The 17,064-nt window shown below is 37.1% G+C and overlaps 1 protein-coding gene across 2 annotated transcripts in view; it reads left to right on the forward strand.

The window, feature by feature from the left end:
* Positions 1-3,025: 3,025 nt before the first annotated feature.
* The window catches only part of LOC136838865 (ficolin-2-like), a 149,073-nt gene continuing 135,034 nt past the window's right edge, over positions 3,026-17,064 (forward strand). The window contains exon 1 of one of the 2 annotated variants that reach the window (XM_067104527.1): positions 3,026-3,346. The gene's annotated coding sequence lies outside the window, so the exon portion shown is untranslated. The remainder of the gene's footprint in view (positions 3,347-17,064) is intronic. The other variant, XM_067104528.1, reaches the window with a different exon arrangement.

Consider the following 17,064-nt stretch of genomic DNA (forward strand, 5'->3'; position numbering starts at 1 on the left):
ACAAAGGATCGTTTTTCCCTCTACCTATTCTCTTAGCTTCATTTAAAGACGTATAGAAAGACAGACAGAGAGACAGATACTGAACGCATACATTTATGTGATAGGAAGAAATAACCCCTTCTTATTCACTCGTGTACAATTACGGATGAGTAACCTTTTGTAAGTTGCCCAAGTGTGAAGAGATCGGGCAGAGTCACACACAATGTTAAGGGTCTCTCCATTCAAAAAAAAAAAAAAAAAAAAAAACAGTTGACGAACGGCCTCGATATACCACCCGTTCGGCTCCCAGCCATAAAATGTCCTCAGATTTATTCAAGAAATACGACAGAATTTCCATTGTTATCGGTGCGTCGGTTTTAACGAGCATGCAGTCGGTATTCTTTCATTATACGTCACGCTGTGACATACGCGATTGTTAGTCAGGCTATATGAAACTGATAACTAGCACGACTTGCTATATTCAGCAGCTGAAGGAAAGAGGAATTTCTCAGGTTCTGAGTAAATTCATCGAAAGATGGTACGTCATTTTAAGGCTTTATTTGACAAGCATAGTTCACGACATATGCTCTTCAATGTTAATATCTGCGAATAAAAAATGTCGCGTCACAAAAATTCATATACACACGCAAACGCACACACACACATATACATACATATATATATATACACACATACATATACACACATACATATACATCTATATTATATACATTATATATATGTATATATATATATATATATATATATATATATATATATATATATATATATATATATATATATATATATATATATATATATATATATATACCTACACAACTTCCCACTAAGAGAGGCCTTACTCCAAAGGGTGTTAAGCTTCCAATTTTCGGGCAATTTTAATTTTCTGGGATGACGTTGGCAGCCCCACGACCGACTCAATCCTAACTGTAACAACCACAGCTGACTATCTATCAGGTACATAAAACACTGCTTCTGTCAACAGAGACTTAATGGGTTTTACAGGAAAAGGCAGCAATTGGTCAGGCTATATCTGTAGCCCAACCCGGCTCTCTTCTCAGCAAAGACGAGGTTCTAATACACGCACACACACACACACTTGCTGGCCGTGTGGGTTAATGCGTCCACTGTAGTCCTGAGTTCTTGTCCTTCGCTGGTTCGAGCCCACGGGACGACGAACTTATTATCAACTAAAAAATTCCCCTTCGGTAACATATATGAAAATATGTTATTTCCGAGGTAGAGCGAATTGGATATTAAAGGACGTTTGTAGCTTACTGATTATATATATATATATATATATATATATATATATATATATATATATATATATATATATATATATATATATATATATATATATATATATATATATGTGTGTGTGTGTGTGTGTGTGTTTTAGGTGTATATAGACAAACATATACAGTAGATATATATGTGTATGTATATATATACACACATACATACATAAATACATACATATATACATACACGCAAAAAAAAATAAACTAGAATCCCTTTGTGCTACTGAAGTTGTGTCCCGGGTCCCAGATGGGAAACAACAAAAAAAAAAAAAAAAAAAAAAAAAAAAAAAAAAAGCAGCAGAAGGCGGACCAAGGTGCTTGTCCTTTACCCCCGTGCATCTGGTGAGCTGTGTTGCAGTTCATAAACAGCTGCATAGATATTTCGCGCATTAAGTGTCCGAAAGTACTAAAATTACTCACACACAACCTTGTGGACCTAATGTTAAGAGAGGGTCGGTATAAAGTTGAAACAAGAATGAAAAGTAAAGATGAATTACATTTATTCAGGAATTAGTATTCAGTTATGGAATCTCAGGTTCATTCGCCATTACAGATGATCAACCATATGGGTAAGTACTGTGATTATAAGACTTGGGTTTACTAGCTAACTTATTGGCTTTTTAAAACGAGTTCTGGAACTCCTCTAGCCATCTTTGTTTTCTTTTCGACGACTTCCCAAGTTCCTTTGCGAGCACAATTGAGAATATACAGGCACGTTTAACAAAAGCATTGCCCTAAAATCTTTAGTATTAATGCAAAGTCAGTTTAATTGCGAGCTCCCAGGTCGTATTAGATTATCTGCTGGAAGGCAATCTTCCCATGAAGAGTATCAAGCTAAATCTGACCCATATCTCATTACTCTTGATAATGAGTTCCATTACATCTTCAAACGTCTTTACCATAGCCAGATTGCATTCTGCAATCTCTGCCTAATGCGGCTGGATTAAATTAAAAAGGATATTGCCCTCACCTAAAGTCCTTGCATTCTCTCTCTCTCTCTCTCTCTCTCTCTCTCTCTCTCTCTCTATCTCTCTCTCTCTCTCTCTCTCTCTCTCTGCTAACACTGGTCTTTGTACCATCATCCCGAAAGCCCCATCAGTCTCAGAAGATGAAAGATGAGGACACACTTTCATCACGAGGATCCACCTGAATTCGTCCAGGGTTGCATTAAGTTCCTTTTGGCGCGCATCGATTTTCTTTTTTCCGTCTCAGCTACTGCCAATGAGTATTTTCCCCTGCTCTTGAAAACTTCAAGAAATACTGAACGCGACAAGGACGCACGAACGAGCTGCTCGAAAGTAGGTACACGGCGTGGCTGTCGCCCATGTCGCATAAACCAACGAACCGAAGTACGAAATTGCAATGGTGCGAAGATATATGGAACAACCTGCTTTCATTTCGCCATCCCACCTCAAGGTCAAACTGATCCTGGGCCCCGTGATACTTCCAGGCCCCAGAATTTCGTCGTTGTCCTACAAATTTTCGTTCACATTCATCGCTACTTTGAATGAGGACGACCTCGTTTCTTGGGAGACAGGTGACCCTCTTGGAGTGCCATGTGACCCTCTCTATAACGAGCGACATACGAGATCTGACACACAGAGGGAAAGGTTACTCTTCGTAACTGGGTTAATAACCTACGTGAAATCACTCGTTTGGTGAACCGAGGGCGGCGATGGTTACCAGCGACCTTTATTCTCCTCAGTGAGGGGAATCGCTTGTGTCTCGTCCAACGGATGGGTGTTGTGATGACCCTCTTCAATTCGCAAAGGTTACGAAGCGAAGGGCGAATGGGTCAAGAGACCTGCAATCAATGGCAGACGCGTGAAAAAAATGTGTCCAAGGCAGGACAGATGGCAACTACGGTTATCACCGGAGTGTCTGGCACCTTACCAGCTGTAGGGGCTGAGCTTACAGTGCCTCTCACGATCACGGCTGGAAGCGACGGACCGGGAGCAGCCGCTCTTTGATGCGCGTCTCTCTCTCGCCTTCCCTTGGATGTATCGTGTCAGTTTTTCCATTCACGATAAAGGGAAACTACAGTGAGTGTGAAGTGTCTTCTCCCTTCCTTCGTCCGTCCGTCCGTCGAGGAGGAGAAGAGTAGTTGTGATCCCCTTGTAAAAAAAGGAGAAAAAATAAATTTTGTGTGATGGACGCAACAGAAAACCATAAAACATTGTGGATGGACCCTGAAACAGCTGTTCTTGAGACAGTTGGTGTTTCTCGTGCAATAATAATGGTAATGATACGGAAAATAGTATCAAATATAAGGAGAAAGGGAAAAAAGAGAATCATATATATATAGCATTGCGCATAAAATACAATAAAGTGAAAAAAATAAAATTTTAAAAAGATGCTGAAACTTATTATGGTAACAAATACCATTTATTGTAACGATGATGTTGAAATATACGATGTGGTTCGGATACCTAATCACTATAAATCACCATTATGAGTTAATATATATTTCGCCTATGACAGTGTGTGTGTGCGTATGTGTAGGAGAGAGAGAGAGAGAGAGAGAGAGAGAGAGAGAGAGAGAGAGAGAAAGATATAACTTTATTTACGCTGATGGTAATTAAGATGTGAATCTGTGCATGAAATAAACCATCGAATAAATGCTTCACCTTCTACTGATCCCTTTACTTCTCGTGGAATGAACCGGAATTTGTGTTTCCTACCCTTCGATTAAATGGGTTAAAGCGCACAAACACACACACATACACACACACACACAAACGCGCCTAAACAGAAACACACACACACACACACGCCTAAACAGCCACACACGCACACGCTTAAACAGAAACACACACACACTTAAACAGCCACACAAACACACACACACGCCTAAACAGCCATGCACGCACACGCTTAAACAGAAACACACACACACACGCCTAAACAGCCACACACGCACACGCTGAAACAGAAACACACACACACGCCTAAACAGCCACACATGCACACGCTTAAACAAAAACACACACACGCTTAAACAGAAACACACACACACACACACGCCTAAACAGCCACACACGCACATGCTTAAACAAAAACACACACACGCTTAAACAGAAACACACACGCCTAAACAGCCACGCACGCACACGCAAACAGAAACACACACGCCTAAACAGCCACACACGCACACGCAAAACAGAAACACACACACGCCTAAACAGCCACACACGCACATGCTTAAACAAAAACACACACGCTTAAACAGAAACACGCACACACACGCCTAAACAGCCACACACACACATGCTTAAACAAAAACACACACACGCTTAAACAGAAACACACACACACACGCCTAAACAGCCACACACGCACATGCTTAAACAAAAACACACACACGCTTAAACAGAAACACACACATGCCTAAACAGCCACGCACGCACACGCTTAAACAGAAACACACACACACATGCCTAAACAGCCACATATGCACACGCTTAAACAAAATCACACACATGCTTAAACAGAAACACACACACGCCTAAACAGCCACGCACGCACATGCTTAAAGAGAAACACACACACACACGCCTAAACAGCCACACACGCACACGCTTAAACAGAAACACACACACACACCTAAACAGCCACACACGCACATGCTTAAACAAAAACACACACATGCTTAAACAGAAACACACACACGCCTAAACAGCCACGCACGCACATGCTTAAAGAGAAACACACACACACACGCCTAAACAGCCACACACGCTGCGCAAAACAGAAACACACACACACACACGCATAAACAGCCACACACGCACATGCTTAAGCAAAAACACACACACGCTTAAACAGAAACACACACACGCCTAAACAGCCACGCACGCACACGCTTAAACAGAAACACACACACACACCCCTAAACAGCCACACACACACGCTTAAACAGAAACACACACACGCTTAAACAGAAACACACACACACACGCCTAAACAGCCACACACGCACATGCTTAAACAAAAACACACACACACTTAAACAGAAACACACACACGCCTAAACAGCCACGCATGCACACGCTTAAACAGAAACACACACACGCCTAAACAGCCACACACGCACACGCTTAAACAGCCACACACGCACATGCTAAACAAAAACACACACACGCCTAAACAGCCACGCACACACACGCTTAAACAGAAACACACACACACACGCCTAAACAGCCACACAAGCACACGCTTGAACAAAAACACACACGCTTAAACAGAAACACACACACTTAAACAGCCACACACACACACACACGCCTAAACAGCCACACACGCACACGCTTAAAGAGAAACACACACACACACGACTAAACAGCCACACACGCACACGTTAAAACAGAAACACACACACTTAAACAGCCACACACACACACACACACACACACACACGGACTAGGGCAGAGTGGCTTTGTCCACATCTGCTTATAACCTCGTACACTTGCATATAAACGTTTGCCCATTAATTCACCGGCTACGCGACTGATCTCTTCAATTCAGTTTGCTTTTTCACTTCTTTGTTTTTGGCCCCGTGACGATTCTCATTCATTCAGAAATCTCCAGCAGAAAGTGACAGCTTGCCTATCGGACCAAAACACAGATTTCGTTTGTTTGTTTCCCATAGACCTATAAAAGGACTTTATATGTGAATCTTCGCTTAATAAAACATATATATATGTATGTATGTATATATATACATATGTGTATGTGTATATACAGTATATATATATATATATATATATATATATATATATATATATATATATATATATATATATACAGATATACTGTATATATATATATGTATATATTAATAACGATTTCACTATACCAGGGGATAACTTGCACACAAGTGCACCAACCCAGACAGTTATACATCGGTGACAGCAGACACTGTGGACTCAGTCACCAAGAGAGATCTCTCATGATGGATGAGTGCTTCGAGTCTACAGTCACCCGTGTTCCAACCCAAAAGAGCATAAGTTCGAATCCTGATCAGGATAGGTGCCCTTGTCACCTATAAAATTCTTTCTGGGTGCAAGTTATTTCCAAGGTATGGTTAATCCAACGTTATTGAATTATTTGTGGCTTAATACCCGAAAGTATAAAAAAAATTGTTATGCTCACAACAGTGTATGATTGTATGTATACACACATACATCCGTATATCTAAACACACACACATATATATTCATAAACTATATATATAATATATACAGTATGTACAGTATATATATACACATACATATACATATACAAATATATATATATACATACACACGTATATATATGTATATATACTGTATATAATATATATATATATATATATATATATATATATATATATATATATATATATATATATATATATATATATAATATAAACTAATATTCGTCTGTTTGCCAGTCTTGTTGATGATGTCTTTCCAATTGTCTTAAAATGATCTATATCTCCCTCTCTTTTTGCACCTGGCCTTGTCTATTTTTTTTTTCTGTTTGCAATAAACAAAAGACCAAACATACACAATATTTTTTTTAACAGTTATTTCTGTTTATACCCGGAAAACAAGCAAGAAAGTGTTCTGATTCTGTTTGCCAGTTTATATTCGAACCGGCCATTAGAAGAAATCAAGTTTAGGAGTTTACGTCCATCTTCCTGTCTCCCTTCAAGGCGTGGGCGTTTTTCAGTGCAAAGGTGTGCATTTCAGGGAGAAAGCGTGGTTCACTTGAGCACGTGATTGTCTCTTGCATTGAAGCACACCATTTATAAAACCTATTTCAACCTACTGTTTTTACAACAAAATATATTACTTACGTGAATGCGTGTGTGTGCGGACTATCAAAACACGTGACGTATCTGCACGGGGCTGTGTGCATGATAGGCCTATACGACAGTCCGTCTGGTTATTACCGTGAGCATAATGCAAGAATTAAGAACCGGTGTCCGTGTACTAGCCTGCAAACACTCAGGCGCATGAGCATGTTAGTTTGCTAACCTCGTATCACATACAGGGCGTCTGAATTATGTTCGAGGTCTCTCTTAATCAAGGGCATGATTACCGATTGTGTCTGTCCTCGTGTTAATCAGTAACAGCATTCAAGTTCTGAACACGCTTAACTGTTTGTTAATCTGAAGCCAAATGTAGGGCATTTGAAATTGTCCGCCTGCGTTTGTTTCTTCTTCTTTTCTCCTCAGACCAAAGACAGAACTTACTTGTGCCTGTTTGTATATTTATCTCAGACTAACTATATGACATACAGACATGTCTCTCCTGTTTAGTTACCCTAGTTTAGATGCAAGTCTAGATTGCAGTGTGTGTGTTGTGGATCGTTGTATGTTTATCAATGTCTCTTGAAATGTAAGACCTATAAACATATGGGAATTCTTTCTTACTTGTTTGTATTGTCTACCAAAACAAATTTAGCGATTTCATCCTTGTGCCTGTCTATTATCTATCAACAACAGAATGCCAGAGTCGCTTGCAACTTTCTGCCAATGGCGAGGCAAAATGCATTCTTCTTTACGTGTGTCCGTTGCTTGCCAAAAAAAAAAAAAAATATCGAGGCTTTGTTCTATGAATATGCTGATGTCTGTCTGTTTACCAGCTGAAATAACATATAAGATTAACATGCATGGTTCGGGAGAAGGATGATTGTTCAGGGTGACCTGAATGCAAAAGTTTAGTCACTTTACGGAAAAGGGAAAGATAGGCTGATGCGTTTGCAGTTTTTCTAACCTATAACTTCACATTATAGTTAGACTGAAAGTGGGTCCGTCAATATACTAGAAACAAACGCAAGACTTGTCTGTATCTGTCTGTGTGCTTTCTTTGCAGAAGCTATGTACAATGACTTTTACAGTTTCTCCTCTCCTTAGAAATAAGGAAAAAGAGAGCAAGACGTAAGTGCCTGCTTATAAGTTAATACTACGAAAGTGCGAGATTTATGAAACTATTTTTCAACAATTGAAGTTGAATGTATGGAAAATCTAAACTGACCTGCAAGCTTGCAAAAAAACACAAGACCTCGCTCGTATTTCTTTTGTTGATACAAATGATGATAAGACTTGTTAGTGTGCGCATGCGTGCGCTCGCATGGTCTCTATATTAAACACATATAAGGATTGTTTAAGCTCACCAGTATATTTCCTATTAAACTAAATCAATTTCCGTTGTTCACGCCTTTCCGATTATACATCTGATAGAAAAATAAAGCTTGCTAATTCATTATGTCCATCTGTGTAAATAAGTCAAAGTGAAAGACTTGTCTGCATGAAAGATGCATGCCTTTTACAACTGGAGACGGGAATGCAAGGCTTCAGTATAAATTGCCCATCTGCAAGACTGACGCAACATGTACGTTTTACGAGCATATTTCGCTCTTCAATATTCTCCTTGGCAGAAGGAAGTATTACTTGTGTATGCACCCTGTGTGAAACCGGCAAATGACAGCTATGTAAGTCTGGTTTTTCCGTATTTGATCAAACACATGACTACAGTGATTCTTTGCTTAATATGAAATATTTTGCTTTTATTTTTTCGCATTTCTTGATAGCGTTTTTTTTTTTGTGCGTACCTGACTGGAAACAGTCTTGCTGTCTTCTTTTCGTGACATAAGAACAACCAAAATAATGGCAGTTTTGTTTATGTTTTAGTTTCCCTGCACTTCAAAAAATACTACACTTTGTTCACTGGTTTCTTCGTTTTCAAAATTTAACAACTGAAAGCAAGTGTTTAGTTTCTAATTGCCTCTTTTATTACTTAACTTCCATAATGAGATACACATTGCTGATTTCTTTCTCTAAGCTAAAGACAATATATCTCGGCATCAGTCTTTCAGTGTCTCAGTTGTCCTTTAGAATGGAAAGGGAATGGAACATTTTCATATTTCATCCTTACATGACGCTATTCCAGCACTGCTTTTAACACGTCTTTCATCTGTCCATTACTCGAAGCACAAAACCCACGTACCTGTCGGCAAGTTTATCAGCCACAAATATCATTTAACCCGCCTGTCTGTTTGTCACGCAAGCGTGTCTCTCTCCAACTCATTATGCAAAACTGACACCAACTGCATCAAGTAGGCTTGTGTGTGCTTGTTGCAAAGAGCACGTTTGGGTATGAATGTAATGTGATACAGCTGTGTTTTTCTTTCATCTACGTGTGCTAGTAAGTAATTGAAAACGGCTGCTTCGGTCTAACGTAAAAGATATCATGTTTGTATCTCTGCATTAGACTTCTCGCAGCAGTAAGTAAATTTTGGTAAGTAACATCTCGCCCACGATGTATGAATGTAAAAAAAAAAAAAGGATAAAATATAAAGTCAAGTAGTATTGCTCTGTAGGTGGCAACTGCCCACGTCCTGTCCCTCTCCCTTTCATGTATGGCGGTCCAGGATAATTGGATTGTGTACGTAAGCTGCGTGTAAGCACACGAGTATGTACCATGCGCGAACGTTTTTCAGCTATGCTTTAACCCCACAGCCAAGCAATGCCGAGCGCGGGCGGAATGTATTAGCGGCCAATCCACCTACGCCGGGTATGTATGCAAATAGTATTGTTTGGGTCTTCTCAGTTCCTCGCTTTGGAAACGGCTCTGGGACCAAGAAATTGGATCCTCCTTTGTTCTGCGTTTCGGGGCTCATTAAGCCCACCTTTTATGCTGGGACCAACAATGAATCCCATAGGCCGCTTCTATAAAAGGTGCTGCCGTGTAACAAAGGCGCTGTCACACATGTCATCCGGATAATTCATGCTGGGGAATTTTCTCTCTTCCTCTGCTTACTAACCCACTTTCCATTCCCGGTTTCCCCTGGGCAAAAGCTGACACGAGGGAAGAGGAGTGATATTGTTTCTGTTGTTGTTAGTCTCATCAATGTACTGTAGTTGTCGAAGTGGCAGCAGCAAGGGCAAGACAGAGTGTGAGCACTACGCAGTTTTACACACGACATTTCAGTCAACTAATCTACATGAATTATGAATTTGTGAATTATAAGGTCCTCTGAAGCGAAACAGGCCGATATGTTAATAGACATTTACATAGTGCATATGTACATACATACATCTGTGTATATATAAATGCAAATACGTGTAAGTAATGTATGTTGTGTGTGTGTGTATATATATATATATATATATATATATATATATATATATATATATATATATATATATATATATATATATATATATATATATATATATATATATACTATATATGTATATTCTTGGGTAGTTTTCCTGCAGTGTTGTTCAAGATCATATTTTACGACTGTACCAAAGGTCAACTATTATTATTATTATTATTATTATTATTATTATTATTATTATTATTTGTTATTAAAAAATTATTATTATCATTAACAAAGCTTATTATTATTATTATTATTATTATTCAAAATGTGCACACATTCTTAAGGAGCATGTCAAAGGTGCCACTAATTTGTTAAGCAAGCTTCCACAGAAAAAACGTTAATATGTAAAAAAACACACATAAACAAACAAAGCTTACACATGCACACACTCATACATATTACATACATATATACATACATACATATATTTCATCATACGCTCTTTTACCCTTTAGAGGGAGTGGCATCAGAAGGGTACACCCCTCCGTTTTTCATCAAGTCGCTGGGGAGCAGATTGCCAGCCTCTCGTTTTTCCTCAACTCCAGCTGACGCTGGCACTCTTTCACATTTGGGTCGACGGCTGGGTAGCAAGCAGCAATCAATCCATATAAATAAACACACACAGCCATATATATGTGTGTATATATATATATATATATATATATATATATATATATATATATATATATATATATATATGTGTCACATACATATATGTGTGTATGCTTATGTATGTGAATTTATGGGAACTTTGGGCTCATTAAATGGCATGCAAGTGGGGAGAACATACTACTCCAGCCCTGAAAAAAGTTAAGCATACCTTAGTTTAACCAGACCACTGAGCTGATTAACAGCTCTCCTAGAGAGGGCTGGCCCGAAAGATTAGATTTATTTTACGTGGCTAAGAACCAAATTGGTTACCTAGCAACGGGACCTACAGATTATTGTGAAATCCAAACCACATTATAACGACAAATGAATTTCTGTTACAACAAACAAATTTCTCTAACTCCTCATTGGCCGGTCGGAGAATCGAACGCGGACCCAGCAGAGTGCTTACCGAGAACGATACCAACCCATCCAATGAGGAACTACCGGACCTACAGCTTACTGTGGAATCCGAACCACATTATACCGAGAAATGAATTTCTATAACCAGAAATAAATTCCTCTAATTCTTCATTGGCCGGTCGGAGACTTGAACTCGGGCCTATCAGAGTGCTAGCCGAGAACTCTACTGACTCGTCCAACGAGGAACTACGCCAGTCCTGAACACTGGTGACTGGGGAAATGAGGAATATGAGTCAAGTATTAAAGCATATTGTATACTCACGTCAGAAAAAAATCTGGATTATAAACCATAATTAGCTTGCTGGTCCTTCCGTGAGAGCAGGCGGGAGCCCGAATAATCTGGCACTCATTAACACGCGAATTAGCATAGATTAACTGAGAACGTGCGAACAGTAAGGTACGGAACGGAATGGAATATAGAGTTCAGGTCAGAGGCCAAGCACTGAGACCTATAAGGTCATTCAGCGCTGGAAAGGAAATTGAGAATAAGTTTTGTTTGAAAGGTGTAACAGGAGGAAAACGTCGCAGTTGCACTAAGAATCAGTTGTTATGAGAGGGTGGAAAGTAAGTTGGAAGAAAGAGAATATGAACGGAGGTACAGTAAAAGGGATGAAAGGGTTACAGCTAGGGGCCGAAGGGACGCTGCAAAGAAACTTTAGTAATGCCTACAGTGCAACCCGTGAGGTGCACTGACGGCACTACCCCCCTACGGGGGAAGAGTAAGGTAGTGATCAGACAGGAATAGGATTTTCGTACATAAGAGAAATTATTTAAGAGCTGTTTTTGAAGATCAACTGTCCTCTTCTGCAGTCGTGCATCACAAATCCAATCAAATATATGAAACTGTCACTTGCACAATGGAAACCAGATTTTGGGCAAGTTAACTTTGCGACCTATTCACTACCAAGCGATGCAATGGTTCCGATCAATAGACTCTGCCCAGGTGCAAACTAATGAAATGAATCAGTCGGCGTCTTGACTCTTTCCAACGTTGCCACAGAAAGCTAATTATCACAAACAATCCTAAAAGTCGCTATGCACCATCTGTATTTACTTCATTTACGAACCTCTTTTCCAAATTCGCCGTTGCATAAAGCTTTAGTTGTAATGTTAGCCAAAATAAATTCCTCTTCATTAATTCTGTCTTAATGGGCTTTTAAATTCACGAGAGAGAGAGAAAGAGACTAATTATAGCTGCTAAAATTGGCGTCACAATATCTAGGTTATTGGCGCCGTTATAAATAAAAAAAAAGGAAGTTAAAAAATAAATAATTAAATAACTTTTTGGGCTGAGATAGAAGAAAAAGAGAAGTTAAAAAGAAATAATTAAATAACTTTTGCAGGAGAGAGAGAGAGAGAGAGAGAGAGAGAGAGAGAGACAGAACGCCCACAAAAATAAAAGCAGGAAAAAGAAGAGCGATACACCACACATAAGATTCACATTACTCACAACAGCTGCTTCGAGAGTTGTTTGCTGTTGTCAGTTTAAGCTAGCTTGTGCCAGCGCGGGCTCTTGCTTGTATGAGAGCACGTAAATTTTGAGGATTTTCCTAAAGCCGAGTCATATTATTATGGGTATGAGGTCCCTTAGGTTATGCCTTAGCCCATGGATGAAGAGGGCTGCCAACGGATCTTATACACTTCTAACAGCCTTCCTTTAGGAATTACCTCCCTGTACAAATGCAGCCTTTGTGTTCGCTAGAAACCATTATTGCTCACGACGGAAGAAATGTCTAATGTACAAAGCCCATGTGTTTCCACTTTGTTATATCTATGCGGGCAATCTAAGTCTTCACTGCTTCCTGTTTTTTTTTCATTTATATATATACAAAAAAAAACACACACATTTATATATATTATATATGTGTGCCTGCAAAAAATATATATATATATATATATATATATATATATATATATATATATATGTATATATATATATAAATTCTTGCTGAAAATAAAAAACACAGCCTGAAGACCTTTATGATATAACAAAGTGTGGGCTATCATTTCTTCCATTATAAATATATATATATATATATATATATATATATATATATATATATATATATATATATATATATATATATATATATATATATATATATATAAATATATAAATATATATATATATATATATATATATATATATATTATACTGCATTTTTCACTGAAATAAAAATGAGTCGACACAACAGTGGATAAAGATCAGATTGAGAAGGAAGAAAAGAGACTGCGGTATGGAGGGGAAGCCGACCAGCAGAGAAGTTCGCCATAACTGCCGATCTGTTGATATTGCTTCTTACAATATTTACTACCTCATTTCCTAAAGGTAACCGCTGCGAGGAACTATTGTCATTGTGACTTAACCAAGATGTCTCCTTTAACTCAACGTCAGTTGAGGCATACTTCTGAAAAATTAAGTCACTAATCACTTGCATTTTTGTAATATATATATATATATATATATATATATATATATATATATATATATATATATATATATATATATAATATATATATGTGTATATAATATTTATAAATATATATATATATATATATATATATACACATATATTTATATATATATATATATATATATATATATGTATTTTTCACTGAAATAAAAATGAGTCACCGTGATTCACAACAGTAATATATTTTCATATATGTTACCGAAAAACCTGAGTTCGACTGGTGAGTTGATGGAAGAAATACCTCTCTTGTGAGATTTCTTAGTGCGTCATGGAATTCCTCGTCCGTCGCTGGTTCGACCAGGGACGGTGGACTTATTATCAACTAAAAATTCTGCCGATATTATTTCTGTTGATATTAAAGGACGTTTGTAGCTTTCAATATGAATTTAAATAGTCATAATACCTCATTTCAACAAAGGTAACCGCTCCAAACGCGAAACACCTGAACTATTGTCATTGATGTTATTCACTTATACCTCTCTTGTGGCCAAGATGTTAGTGCGTCACTTTAACTCAACGTCAGTTGAGGGACTTATTATCAACTAAAAAAAATTCCTTGAAAAAATATATTATTTCCGAGTCACTAATCATATTAAAGGACGTTTGTAGCTTTCTGATTGTATATTTGATGTGATAAATATCATAATATATATATATCAACATATATGGATATATATATTCGATGAGTTGATGGGAGATGTTATTCACTTATACCTCTCTTGTGGCCGATGTTAGTGTGTAGTCCTGATTCCTCGTCCGTCGCTGGTTCGATTTATAACTTATTATCAACTAAATTATATATATATTATTTCATATAGTATATTGATATACGTTTGTAGCTTTCTGATTATATATATATATATATATATATATATATATATATATATATATATATATATATATATATATATATATATATATATATATATATATATATAGATAGGTAGGTAGATAGATAGATAGATAGCTATATAATTTTAGTTATGAAAATGGAATGCCAATAATTGGGAAAATGATGAGCCCCATATTCAAGTTATTTTCACTGCTAAATGCAAATCTTTTTAGACAACATAACCGCTTTTTGCACATGAAGAACACAAACAGGAAATGATAGACTCATATCAAAATTCATATGTGTCACGTGACTTGAAAACGTAGAGAAAGGTCTTAGTGAATGAATGCAATTCATCTCTTGAGTAGATGACCAGTGTTGTTGTGACGCCTGTTTGTGACACCTAAATATCTCTCACTTACACCCTATCCATCATAATTCTATCTATGTTTTAAGTGAACGGGAAGTTATTGATTTTTTAATGACGTGGGTAAGGAAAAATTGTTATTTTCAGATATTTCGAGATCATTCGTTTCTTTTCATGGAATGCTGGTTGTTATTTAGGACGAGCTTGTTCGCAAGCGCTACGCGCGCTGGAACTCGGTACTATTGCCACCTCTCCCCTCCACTCGGATTTTATTATTATAGATAAGTTGTGCTGGATTTATATGTACCAAAAAACATCATTCAAGCTTAACATAAAAATTCAATAATCTAATTTCCTAGCTGATCGGTTCCTCGTCTGCCACCAACTCCCTTTCCCATCCACCTCCCACCTCCGTCTCCTGCCGAACCCACTGGTTTCGTTGGGTTATAGGAGCTATGATGATAAAAGTATGAAACACATTTGCGGAGAATCACTTTTGATTACAGACCATCACGAAAGCAAAGTAAAAAAAAAAAGTCCAACAAAGGGTAAAAGACGAGCAGAATATAAAATGACATGAATTTTCGATAATGTATTCTGAAAAAATATATATGTATAAGGTAGGTATATATATATATACATATATATATAATATATATATATATAATATATCTCTCTATCAATCCATACATATATATATATATATATATATATATATATATATATATATATATATATATATATATATATATATTTATATATATATGTGTGTGTGTGTTGCATGTGTGTATCTCTCTTCCAAGAGGCAGTATATTCAGGTTCACTGACAATAGCAGCAAAATTGAGATAAAAACCAACATAGAACATAAATGTGCGATGCGGAGAAGTCATTCAACACTGCCTTAGACGGTTTTCGTGTTTCCGTGAGTCATTATGAACTGTAACTAAAGCTTAATGTTTTAGGTATGACTGATTTTTTTTAATTTGTTAACAAGATACGCTGGCATTACAAAGGCTACGGTCAAAACAAAAAAACAATTAGCAGAAAGAAACGATAAACATCCTGTCTGGACATTCATGCAGTTGAATTATACGTACCACTCAAAGTAATTAGGAATTATATAATTCAAAACGCAACACACACTCACAGTTATCAAACTACAAGTAATGTATACCGTGAAGAAGCCCAACTTCCTCTACAAACTTCAAAACACCACTTCACTTGAAAACTCCCTCTCCTAGAACCCTGGAAAGGAGAAAGTTGCCACCCCCAGCTTGACTAAACAGGAGGTTTTAAATGCATTCATTAATGATGCCTCATTCTTCCATCGCTGTGAAGCTTCCTTATATGAAATCGAAACACTATGAAATTTCAGTTGGTGTTCCGTTACTAACCAACCTTTTTGAATCCCAAAGACTGTAGGTCTCCAATCGTCCAACAACTGTGTTTTGAGCAGAATAATGTGTCATAACAACTCTTAAACCCGATTACTGTTTAATTTTTTCTCGCTGTGACACACACACACATATATATATATATATATATATATATATATATATATATATATATATATATATATATATATATATATATATATATATACATGTATGTCACAGCGAAAAAAATGAAATAGTAATCAGGTATAAGAGTTATTTTGGCACATTATTCAACTCAAAACAAAGTTGTTTGACGATCGAGACACACAAATATATATATATATATATATATATATATATATATATATATATATATATATATATATATATATATATATATATATATATATATAGAGACAGAGAGAGAGAGAGAGAGAGAGAGAGAGAGAGAGAGAGAGAGAGAGAGAGAGAGGGAGGAGATGT

Source organism: Macrobrachium rosenbergii, chromosome 5 (genome assembly GCF_040412425.1).
Source record: "Macrobrachium rosenbergii isolate ZJJX-2024 chromosome 5, ASM4041242v1, whole genome shotgun sequence".
In the NCBI taxonomy this organism is placed as follows: domain Eukaryota; kingdom Metazoa; phylum Arthropoda; class Malacostraca; order Decapoda; family Palaemonidae; genus Macrobrachium; species Macrobrachium rosenbergii.